Source organism: Rattus norvegicus, chromosome 2 (assembly GCF_036323735.1).
Source record: "Rattus norvegicus strain BN/NHsdMcwi chromosome 2, GRCr8, whole genome shotgun sequence".
Classification (NCBI taxonomy): Eukaryota; Metazoa; Chordata; class Mammalia; order Rodentia; family Muridae; genus Rattus; species Rattus norvegicus.
The window spans coordinates 196,877,578-196,890,387 of NC_086020.1; the positions used below are offsets into that span (position 1 = coordinate 196,877,578).

General features: G+C 40.8%; 1 long non-coding RNA gene across 1 annotated transcript in view; it reads right to left on the reverse strand.

The window, feature by feature from the left end:
• LOC120100909 (uncharacterized) overlaps positions 1-12,810 on the reverse strand; it is a 50,758-nt gene that overhangs the window by 8,645 nt on the left and 29,303 nt on the right. The window contains exon 2 of the long non-coding RNA XR_005501197.2: positions 4,693-4,794. This is a non-coding gene — a long non-coding RNA (uncharacterized LOC120100909). The remainder of the gene's footprint in view (positions 1-4,692; positions 4,795-12,810) is intronic.

A 12,810-nucleotide genomic window follows, 5' to 3' on the forward strand; every position in this document is an offset into this window, starting at 1 on the left:
AGATTTTCAAGTTTTGTTGAATATAGGCTTTTATAGTAAGATCTGATGATTTTTTGAATTTCCTCTGAATCTGTAGTTATGTCTCCCTTTTCATTACTGATTTTGTTAATTTGGACACACTCTCTGTGTCCTCTCGTTAGTCTGGCTAAGGGTTTAATCTATCTTGTTGATTTTCTCAAAGAACCAACTTTTGGTTCTGTTGATTCTTTCTATGGTCCTTTTTGTTTCTACTTGGTTGATTTCAGCTCTGAGTTTGATTATTTCCTGCCTTCTACTCCTCCTGGGTGTATTTGCTTCTTTTTGTTCTAGAGCTTTTAGGTGTGCTGTCAAGCTGCTGACATATGCTCTTTCCTGTTTCTTTCTGCAGGCACTCAGCGCTATGAGTTTTCCTCTTAGCACAGCTTTCATTGTGTCCCATAAGTTTCGGTATGTTGTACCTTCATTTTCATTAAATTCTAAAAAGTTTTTAATTTCTTTATTTCTTCCTTGACTAGGTTATCATTGAGTAGAGCATTGTTCAATTTCCACGTATATGTGGGCATTCTTCCCTTAGTGTTATTGAAGACCAGCTTTAGGCCGTGGTGGTCTGATAGCACGCATGGGATTATTTCTATCTTTCTGTACCTGTTGAGACCCGTTTTTTGACCAACTATATGGTCAATTTTGGAGAAAGTACCATGAGGACCTGAGAAGAAGGTATATCCTTTTGCTTTAGGATAGAATGTTCTATAAATATCTGTTAAGTCCATTTGGCTCATGACTTCTCTTAGTCTGTCTACATCTCTGTGTAATTTCTGTTTCCATGATCTGTCCATTGATGAGAGTGGGGTGTTGAAATCTCCCACTATTATTGTGTGAGGTGCAATGTGTGTTTTGAGCTTTAGTAAGGTTTCTTTTACGTATGTAGGTGCCCTTGTATTTGGGGCATAGATATTTAGGATTGAGAGTTCATCTTGGTTGATTTTTCCTTTGATGAATATGAAGTGTCCTTCCTTATCTTTTTTGATGACTTTTAATTGAAAATTGATTTTATTTGATATTAGAATGGCTACTCCAGCTTGCTTCTTCTGACCATTTGCTTGGAAAGTTGTTTTCCAGCCTTTCACTCTGAGGTAGTGTCTGTATTTGTCTCTGAGGTGTGTTTCCTGTAGGCAGCAGAATGCAGGGTCCTCGTTGCGTATCCAGTTTGTTAATCTATGTCTTTTTATTGGGGAGTTGAGGCCATTGATGTTGAGAGATATTAAGGAATAGTGATTATTGCTTCCTGTTATATTCATATTTGGATGTGAGGTTATGTTTGTGTGCTTTTCTTCTCTTTGTTTTGTTGCCAAGACGATTAGTTTCTTGCTTCTTCTAAGGTATAGCTTGCCTCCTTATGTTTGGCTTTACCTTTTATTATCCTTTGTAGTGCTGGATTTGTAGAAAGATATTGTGTAAATTTGGTTTTGTCATGGAATATCTTGGTTTCTCCATCTATGTTAATTGAGAGTTTTGCAGGATACAGTAACCTGGGCTGGCACTTGTGTTCTCTTAGGGTCTGTATGACATCTGTCCAGGATCTTCTGGCCTTCATAGTTTCTGGCGAAAAGTCTGGTGTGATTCTGATAGGTCTGCCTTTATATGCTACTTGACCTTTTTCCCTTACTGCTTTTAATATTCTTTCTTTATTTTGTGCGTTTTGTGTTTTGACTATTATGTGACGGGAGGTGTTTCTTTTCTGGTCCAATCTATTTGGAGTTCTGTAGGCTTCTTGTATGCCTATGGGTATGTCTTTTTTTAGGTTAGGGAAGTTTTCTTCTATGATTTTATTGAAGATATTTACTGGTCCTTTGAGCTGGGAGTCTTCACTCTCTTCTATACCTATTATCCTTAGGTTTGATCTTCTCATTGAGTCCTGGATTTCCTGTATGTTTTGGACCAGTAGCTTTTTCCGCTTTACATTATCTTTGACAGTTGAGTCAATGATTTCTAGGGAATCTTCTGCTCCCGAGATTCTCTCTTCCATCTCTTGTATTCTGTTGGTGAGGCTTCTATTTACAGCTCCTTGTCTCTTCTTTTGATTTTCTATATCCAGGGTTGTTTCCATGTGTTCTTTCTTGATTGCTTCTATTTCCATTTTTAATTCCTTCAACTGTTTGTGTTTTCCTGGAATTCTTTCAGGCATTTTTGCGATTCTTCTCTGTAGGCTTCTACTTGTTCTCTAAGGGAGTTCTTCACGTCTTTCTCGAAGTCCTCTAGCATCATGATCAAATATGATTTTGAAACTAGATCTTGCTTTTCTGGTGTGTTTGGATATTCCATGTTTATTTTGGTGGGAGAATTGGGCTCCAATGATGCCATGTAGTCTTGGTTTCTGTTGCTTGGGTTCCTGCGCTTGCCTCCTGCCATCAGATTATCTCTAGTGTTACTTTGTTCTGCTATTTCTGACAGTAGCTAGACTGTCCTATAAGCCTGTGTGTCAGGAGTGCTGTAGACCTGTTTTCCTGTTTTCTTGCAGCCAGTTATGGGGACAGAGTGTTCTGCTTTCGGGCTTGTAGTTTTTCCTCTCTACAGGTCTTTAGCTGTTCCTGTGGGCCTGTGTCTTGAGTTCACCAGGCAGGTCACTTGCAGGGGAAAAGTTGGTCCTACCTGAAGTTCCGAGGCTCAAGTGTGCTCGTGGGGTACTGCCTAAGTCCTCTCTGCGGCGGCAGCAACCGAGGAGATCTGCGCCGCTCTTTCCGGGAGCCTCCGTGCACCAGGGTTCCAGATGGCGTTTGGTGTTTTCCTCTGGCTTCTGGATGTGGGCAGAGTGCAGTCTCTTCTGGTTTCCCAGGCGTGTCTGCCTCTCTGTAGGTTTAGCTCTCCCTCCCACGGGATTTGGGTGCAGAGAACAGTTTATCCGGTCTGTTTCCTTCAGGTTCCAGCGGTGTCTCAGGCGCAGGGGTCCTGCCGCTCCTGGGCCCTCCCCTACGGGAACCCAGAGGCCTTATACAGTTTCCTCTTGGGCCAGGGATGTGGGCAGGGGTGGGCAGTGTTGGTGGTCTCCTCCGCTCTGCAGCCTCAGGAGTGCCCACCTGACCAGGCGGTGAGGTCTCTCTCCCACGGGGTTTGGGAGCAGAGAGCCTCTGCGGGCTGGGATCCGCGGGTGTGGGACTTCCCCCCTAATTTCTTTCTTGGCCCATTTATCATTTGAATAAAGGAGGACTCCTTATTTCTTTGAGTTAATTATGAATCCAAGCACCATGCTGAAGATATTTATCAGCTGTAAGAGTTCTCTGGTAGAATGTTTTGGGTTTCTTACGTATACTATCATATAATCAAAAAATAGCAATACTTTGACCTCTTCCTTTCCGATCTGTATCCACTTGATCTTCTATAGTTGTCTTATTGCTCCATCTAAATCTTCAAACACTATACTGACTAGATAGGGGGAGAGTGGGCAGTATTGTCTTCTACCTGATTTTAGTGGACTGCTTTCAGTTTCTCTCCATTTAGTTTGATGTTGGCTATTGGCTTGCTGCATATTGTATGCATGTATGTATGTATGTATGTGCACCCTTGGTTGATTTGCATTTACCTGATGACTAAGGACCTGAACATTCCTTTAAATGCCTTTCAGCCATTCAGTATTCCTCTGCTGTGAGTTCAGTTTACCTCTATATTCCATTTTTTAATTGGATTGTTTGTTTTTTTGCAAGGTTAGCTTCTTGAGTTCTTTCTTTTCCTTCCTTCCTTTCTTTCTTTCTTTCTTTCTTTCTTTCTTTCTTTCTTTCTTTCTTTCATTTTTAGTTTAGGAAACTCTGAGATCCCCTTTTTTATTCTTACAGTTCCAAATGTTACACCACCAAAGTGAAAAGCCACCCTCTCCTCATCCCTGCTCCCCTCCAACATCTCGCTTTTACCATTTGTTTGTGAAAAGATTATATTCAGTTGTCTGTCCCTGAGGAGCTCCTGACAATAACCACTGCAATGAGCTAAATTATTTCAGAATGAAAAGAGAAGTCTGGAAAAACATTGAGCCAGCAAACTGGAAGTTTCTTACATTCTGAAGTGAGAGGCATTCCAAAATATGGCCTCTCAATTCCCTAGACAGGCAAGAGCTCAAGCTTTCTGGGGCAGAGGAACAGTAACATGAGGTCACAACTGACCATGTGAATGGAACTTAGCCAAGAAAACTCTTTGAAGTTATCCCTTCTGGTGACTGGACAGATTGTCTCCTGCAGTTGAAGCAAACATAGATAAAAAGCTCTCAGGAAAAGCCACTGCACATGGAGAAGGAATGATAAACTGCTTGCTGAGTTTGGTCCCTCCCCGCAGGCTATGGGCCATGTTTCTCTAACTCATGCCTACGGATAATCTAAACTCCAGAGCCTCAATCTTGGAGGGACATATGAGTGTCCAGTGAAGATGCTTATTATGTAAATTATGTCAAAGCTTCTTTCTGCTTTGTAAGGATCCAGAAATTAGAAATGTAAATCTAATCAGACCGAAGCTCCTCCTTCAGCCTAAGTAATCTTAAAAATGTGCCTTCACCACTTACAGCCTGGAAGCCTGCAGTGTCCCCGCTCCCGACACACACACACACACACACACACACACACACACACACACACACGGAAGGAAATGGTTTTCCTGTTTCACCAGTATGACTTCATTCTACACCTGATGTATGTCCCCCACCCTCCCACTTGTGCCTGAGTACAGGTGACCTACCCTGCTAAGAGGACCAGGGTGAACGGAACTACTCCTATCTGCTCCGCACAGCTGTTTCCCACAATATTCACTCAGTTGTTCATGGATGTTTGCTTCAAAGAGCTGGAAAAGTCAGAGTCACAACTAATAAGATTGGTGATGCTTATGGATTAAAGATGTTCCATACTGCAGAGGGGTAAGCAAAGGGCATCGACAGCCAAACTTTTCATGAACATCCAATCTCTTAGCCTCTTCTTGGCTATGTGGAGCATACAGATCATTAAATAGTATTTGGGCTACACAATTGTCTGCTGGCTGCACTAGAAACAGACTCTGCACCTCCTTTGACCAACCTCCCAGTTCCCTTGGAGTCATGTCCACTGAATGAGTGATTAAAATGCCCTCCATTCTAATTTAGACTTCTTCCAGAAAATAGCTCTCCCTACCTGCGTCTGCTCACAGAATCTTTTACATCTAGAGTTTTGTCTTTATTCCCTAGTATCTATGTAACACCTATCTCCTACCTGGCTTGTCTCCCTGCCATTTAAAATCTTGGCTCAAGCTTACATCCTTCCTCCTTACCTTCTTCCCTGAACTCTCACCTAGTATTAAGCACTGCCCTGTTCCCAAGTTGTCCAATTCTTTGTTCTGTTCAGAATCTAACTGTATATAGTGGTCTGTGATACCTATGTGGCTCTCAGCCCCTGGAAAGGAGAACCTATCATAATATTTTTTCCATTTTTTAATTAAATTGGGTATTTCTTATTTACATTTCAAATGTTATTCCCTTTCTTGGTTTCCCATCCATCAGCCCCTTAACCACTCCCCCTTCCCTTCTATATGAGTTGTTCTCCTCCCCATTCACCCCCCCCCCATTCCCCAACCCCCAACAATCCCCTACGCTGGGGTCCAACCTTGGCAGGACCAAGGGCTTTCCCTTCCACTGGTGCCCCAACAAGGCTATTCACTGCTACATATGAAGTTGGAGCCCAGGGTTCATATATAGTCTTTGGGTAGTGGTTTAGTCCCTGGAAGCTCTGGTTGGTTGGCAATGTTGTTCTTATGGTGTCCCAAGTCCCTTCAGCTCTTTGAGCCCTTTCTCTAACTCCTCCAACGTGGGTCCCGTTCTCATTTCAGTGTTTTGCTGCTAGCATTTGCCTTCGTATTTGACATGTTCTGGCTATGTCTCTCAGGAGAGATCTATATCTGGTTCCTGTCAGCATACACTACTTAGCTTCATCCATCTTATCTAGTTTTGGGTTCTTGAGCTCTTTATGTATGTTGAATATTAGCTCTCCATTGGATATGGAGTTAGTGAAGTTTTTTCCCAATCTATAGGTTCCTTACTTGTCCTATTGACTTTGTTGTTTTAAAACTAAGCTGGGAAGGGGAGTATCATTGGAAATTTAAATGAATAAAATTAATTAAAAAGTTAAAAATAAAAACACCATAATTTATATTTAAATATATTTATTTGTTTAACCATAGATCCTGTATATGATTGACATCATGTTTAACTAAAAGACATATAATAATATAAGTGATATTAGCTAATATATTGAATGAAACATATGTTTACTTCTATTTTTTATTGTATGTGCCCTTTATCCCTGATTTTTCTAATACCTTTAACATGAAGTAGGTTTGGATTTTATCAAAGATTTTTTGAGTGTCTAATGAGAATCATGTTTTTTTTCAGTTGGTTTTATACTGGATTCCATTGATGGATTTTCAAATCCTTATTCCTGGGGTGAAGTCTACTTGATCTTGATGGATGACATGTTTCTGTATTCAGTTTGTAAGTATTTTATTGCATATTTTTGCATCGATGTTCTTAAGAGAAATTGTTCTGAACTTCTATTTCTTTATTGAGTTCTTTGTACACATTAGGTATAAGGGTGACTATGGCTTCATGGAATGAGTTTGGCAGTGTTTCTTCTGTTTTTATTTTGTGAAATTGTTTATTGGTATTAGGTCTTCTTTAAAAGTCCAGTAGAATTTTGCACTAAAACAATCTGGCTCTGGCCCCTCTTTTTGGGGTTTGGATACTTTTAATGACTGCTTTTAATTCTATAGGGGTTATGGAACTGTTTAAATATTTGCCTGATGTTGATTTGACTTTGGTAAGTGGTATTTGTAGAGTACAAGCTTTTAAAGTAAGACCTAATGATTCTTTGAATTCCTTAGTGTCAGTTGTTATGTCTCCTTTTTCATTGGTCATTTTTTTAAAATTTGGGTACTGTCTCCATGTCTCTTGGTTAGTTTGGCTAACAGTTTGTCTATCTTAATTTTCTCAAAGAACAAGATCTTGGTTTCATTGACTCTCTGCATTGTTTGCTTTGTTTCTAACTGACTGATTTTAGCCCTGATTTTGGTTATTTCCTGCCTTCTACTCCACTTTAGTATGTTTTCTTTTTTTCTTCTACAGAGCTTTCAGATGTATTTTTTAATTGATGATCTGAGAACTTTCCAATTTCTTTAGAAATGAAAGTACTAGGAACTTTTCTCTTAGCACTGCTGTCATTGCACCCCATAAATTGGGTATGTTATACTTTAATTTCCATTAAGTTTTAGAATGTCTCGCATTTTTTCTTCATTTCTTCTGTGATCCAGACATAATTGATTAGAGTTGTTAAATTTTCATGAGTGTGGAGCCTTTCCAGTGTTTCTGTTGTTTTTGATGTCCAGCTTTAATCTATGGTGTTCTGATGAGATTCAATGTATTATTTCAACTTTCTTTTATCTGTTGATGCATGCTTTGTGGTCAATTTTAGAGAAGAATACATGAGGTGCTGAGAAGGAGGTATATTTTTTTCCTGTTTGGATGAAATAGTCTATAGATGTCTGCTAGATGCATCTGATTCATAATGTCTGTTCCATTAATTCTCTGTTTAGCTTTTGTCAGGATGTGTGGTGAATTGGTGAGAGTAGGATGTTGAAGTCTCCTACTATGATTTTATTACATTTATTTTTTTTTACACTCCAGTCATTATCCTCCTCCTGGTCTGCAATTCTACAGATCTTTATCCCATTTCTCCTCCCTCTGTCTCCAAGAGGATGTCCCCAAACCACACTACCACCCAACAGGCCTCCCCAACCCCTTGTGGCCTCAATTCTTCCAAGGGTTAGCCTTGTCTTCTCCCATGGAGGACAGACCAGATCAGGCAGTCCTCGACTGTATATGTGTCAGGGGCCTTGGATCAGCTCTTGTATGCTACCTGGTTGGTGACTCAGTGTCTGAGAGATCTCAGGTTTAGTTGAGTCATCCTCCTCAGTTTCTTCCATCCTGTCCATAATTCAACCACAAAGATCCCTGACTTCAGTCCATTGGTTGAGTATAAGTATCTGCATCTGCATCAGTCAGCTGCTTCTTAGGCCCTTGAAGGACAACCATGCTAGGTTTCTATCTGTAAGCACACCATGGCATCAGTAATGGTGTCAGGCCTAGGAGCCTCCACTTGAGATAGATCCTGACTTGTACAGCTCACTGGAGCACCTTTTCCTCAGGCTCTTCTTCATTTTTGTCCCTGAAGTTCTTTTAGATAGAAACAATTTTGGGTCATAGTTTTTAACTTTGGAATGGTGACCCCCATCCCTCTACCTGATGCCCTGTCTTTCTATTGGAGGGGGACTCTACAAGTTCCCTCCTCCCACAGTTGGGCATTTCATCTAAGGCCACTCCCTTTGACTCCTGAGAGTCTCTCACCTCCCAGGTCTCTAGTACTTTCTGGAGTATCCCCCCACCTCTTACCTCCTGAGGTTGCAGATTTCTATTCATTCTGCTGACTCTCAGTCCTTCTCTCCTGCCCTCCCACCACACACATATATACCTGATCATGTTCCCCCTTTCCCCTCCTATCTTCCATGAAGATCCCTCCCTCTCTTTGCCCTTCCCATCCCATGATTGCTTTCTTCTCCTTCCCAAGTGGGATTGAAGCATCCTCACTTGGTCCCTTTAGCTTGTTAACCTTCTTGACTTCTGTGAATGATATACTGGGTGGTATTCTGTACAGTTTTTGGCTTATATCCACTTATTATTGAGTACATACCATGCACGTTCTTTTGGGTCTGCGCTACCTCACTGGAGATGATATTTTCTACTCCCATCCATTTGACTGAAAAACTTAAGATATTCCCATTCTTAACAGCTGAATCATATTCTATTGTGTAAATGAACCCCATTTTCTGTATCCATTCTTCCATTGTAGGACATCTGGGTTGTTTCCAGCTTCTGGTTATCACAGATAAGGCCTCTATGAACATAATGGAGCACATGGTCTTGTGTTATGGTTTGGGCATCTTTTGGGTATATGGTCATGAGAGGTATAGCTAGGTCTTCAATCTATCTATTTCCAATTTTCTGAGAAACCTCCAGATTGATTTCCAGAGTGGTAGTACCAGTTTGCAATAACACTAGTAATGGAGGAGTGTTTCTTTCCCTACATCTTTGCTAACATGTGCTATCACCTGAGTTTTTTATCTTAGCCATTCTGATTGGGGTAAGGTAAAATCTCAGGGTCCTTTTGATTAGTCTTTCCACGATCACTAAGGACTTTGAAAATTTCTTTAGGTGCTTCTCAGCCATTCATGATTCCTCTGTTGTGAATCTGCCTACTATTAATATGTAGGATTTGATGTGCAATTTAAGATTTAGCAATGTTTCATTTACAAATGTGTGTTCTCTTTTGTTTGAGATATAGATATTTAGAATTGAGACATCATCTTGGTATGTTTTTCATTTGATGAATATGAAGTACGCTTCTCTGTCTCTTTTGATAAATTTTGGCCTATTTTATTAGATATTTGTGATGGTTTGAATATGCTTGGCCCAAGAAGTGGCACTGTTAGAAGGTGTGGCCTTGTTGGAGGAAATGTGTCACTGTGGGGGTAGGCTTGCAGATCCTCCTCTTAGCTGCCTGAGGATGCTCAGACTGCTCCTGGCCTCCTTCAGATGAAGATATAGAACTCAACTCCTCCTGCACCATGCCTGCCTGGATGTTGCTATCCTGCCATGATCTCGCCTTTATGATAATGGACTAAACCTCTGAACCTGTAAGCCAACCCTAATTAAATATTGTCTTGATAAAACTTACATTGGCCATGATGTCTTTTCACAGTAATAAGGCCCTAACTAAGACAATATTAGAATGACTACTCCAGCTTGCTTCTTGGGTCTTTTTGCTTAGAAAACTTTTTTCAGCCCTTTACTCTGAGGCAATGTCTACCTTTATATCTGAGGTATGTTTCTTGTATGGTACAGAATGATAGATCCTGTTTTGTATCTATCATTAGCCTGTGTCTCTTATTTGGGAATTGAGCTCATTAGTACTGAAAGATATTAACAGCAAGTGATTGTGTTTTCCTATTCTTTGGTGATGGTGATGTGGTGGTGGTGGTGGTGGTGTGTGTGTATTTTCTTATATATTCTGTTAGGGAGATACTTATTTCCTGTGTTTTCTTGGATGTATTTATCCTTCTTAGGTTGGAGTTTTCCTGTAGGGCTGATTTGTGGATAGATATTGTTTAAATTTGGATTTTCTTGAAATATTTTCTTACTCCATCTTTGCTGATTGAGAGTTTTGCAGGGTATAATAGTCTAGGTTAGTACCTCTGACATTTCAGAGGTTGCGAGATATCCAGGTCCTTCTAGCTTTTAGAGTCTGTACTGAGAAGTCAGGTATAATTCTAATAGGTCCGCTTTTGTATATTACCTGACTTTTCCTTTTGTTGCTTTTAATATTATTTCTTTGTTTTGTAGATTTTGTGTTTTAATTATTATTTGGCAACAGGTTTTTCTATTCTGGTCCAGTCTAGTTGGTGCTCTATCAACTTCTTATGTGTTTATAGGTATCACTTTCTTTAGGTTGAGAAAGTTTTCTTCTATGATTTTGTTGAGAATATTTTCTGGTCCTTGGAGCTGGGGCATTTCACATTTTCTATTCCTATTGTTCTATACCCTATAACAAAGGCACTTGTTTAACTATAGTCATTCCTACTCTGATCAAATAGCCAGAATATGGAAACACCCTATATTTTCCTCAATAAATGATAGATAAACAAATTGTGTTAGATATCCCAGGGGGATCTTCATTCTCCCACCATCTTCCTCCACCTTGTTCATACTCTTGAGCCATAGTGGTAAGCTTCCTTTCCATTCCATATCTTCCCCACTGGCTGAGTACTCTGGACCAAGCAAAGCTGCCTTGAGCAGCCTGTCATCCCATGGGGGAACTCCATTCCCCTGTTACCTCTCCCCAAACTCCATCAGACCTCAGACTTCTTAACCATATAACTTAGCTTCCTTCCCTCCACCCATCTTCCCTTCTGGCTGAGCAATTTGGACCAAGAAAGATGCCCTGAGCAGTGTGCTATCCCAGGGTGAACTCCATTCTCCTACCACTGCTCCTTAACCTCTGCCAGACTCCTGAGCCATACAGGTAAACTCCCCTTTCCCCACCCATCTTCCCAATTGGCTGAGCCCTCTGGACCAAGACAACATCCCCCAAGCAGCCTACTATCCCAGGGAGACAGCCATTCTCCTGCCACCTCTCCTCCATCTCCATCAGACATGATACTCTTGAATCATACAGGTTAGCTTTCCTTCCCCGATTCATCTTCCCAGCTGGTTGAATCCTCCGGGCCAAGACAAAGTCCCCTGAGCAGGCTGGTATCCCAGGAGTCCTTCACTCTCCTGCTACCTTTCCTCATCATCATCAGACTCCAGAACCACACCCTTTCCTTTCTCTACCAATCTTCCATTCTTCCTGAGACCTCTGGGTCAAGTCAAGATGCTCTGAGCAGCCTACTATCCCAGGGAGACCTCCATTCTCCTGCCACATCTCCTCCACCTACATCAGACCTGAGCCTCCTGAATCGTACAAATTAACTTCCATTCTACCCACCTTCCTCTCTGGCTGAGTCCTCTGGGCCAAGCCATGCTGCTTGCCCTGAGCAGAATTCTATTCCAGGGAACCCTCCATTCTCCTACCATATCTCCTGCACCTCCATCATACTCCTGAACCATATGGGTAAGCTTCTTTTTTTCTTACCCATAGTCCTTGCTCTCTGAGTCCTCTGGCTCAGGCTAAGCTGCCCTGAAAACCTGATATCCCAAGGAGACCTCCATTCTCCTTCTACCTCTCCATGGATCTTCAATGGACCCGAGGTTCCTAAACCATATATAACTGCAGGTATAGAATCATACAGACCAAGGATACACATGAGAGATCTGCCACACCAGGACCATTAAGGTTCACCCTCTTCCAATACCAACAACATTAAGGATATCTAGGGACCAAAACCATTCAGATGGCTAAAGGCTGTTGAAAGAATAAATTCATGAAAGCCAAAGGCAATATGACACCTTCAAAGCACAATTATCTCCACTACAGCAAGCCCTGATATCCTAATACAAGAAACTTAATTTAAATCCATTTTATAAAGATGATAGAGACCTTTATATAGGACATGGATAAATACCATAAAGAAATACAGAAAAATACAATAAAACAGGTAGAGGTCTTTGAAGGGGGAAACAAATAGATCCCTTAAATACAGACAGGGAATTAATTAAGCAATGGAAGACAGAAATAAAACTGTGCAAGACCTGAAAGTAGAAACATAAGTGAAAAAGTAAACACAAACTGAAGTAAACCTGGAGATGCAAAACCTAGGGATGTGAACAGCAACAACAGATGCAAGCATCAACAACAGGAGATGGAAGAGAATATCTCTGGCATAGAAGATACAATAGAAGAATCCATCAGTCAAACTTCTAAATCTAAAATATTCCAGACACAAAATCCTCCAATGGGGAACCAATTCTCAATTCAATGGTTGGCTGCAAGCATACACCTCTGTATTTGTCTGGATCTTGAGATAGCTCTATTTTCAGCTTCCTAAAGAACTATCAAACTCCTTTTCATAGGAACTGTAAAAGGTTGAAGCAATGGATGAGTTTTCTTTTTCCTCCATAGCCTTGCCAACATAAGCTGTCATTTACTTACTATTCTTAATCATTCTGACTGGTATAAGATGAAGGTAAATCTGGATTTACATTCCACTGATAGGTAAGTGTTTCTTTAAATGTTTCTTAGACAATTGTGTTTCCTCTCTGCCTGTGACCAGAACTGAAAGCTG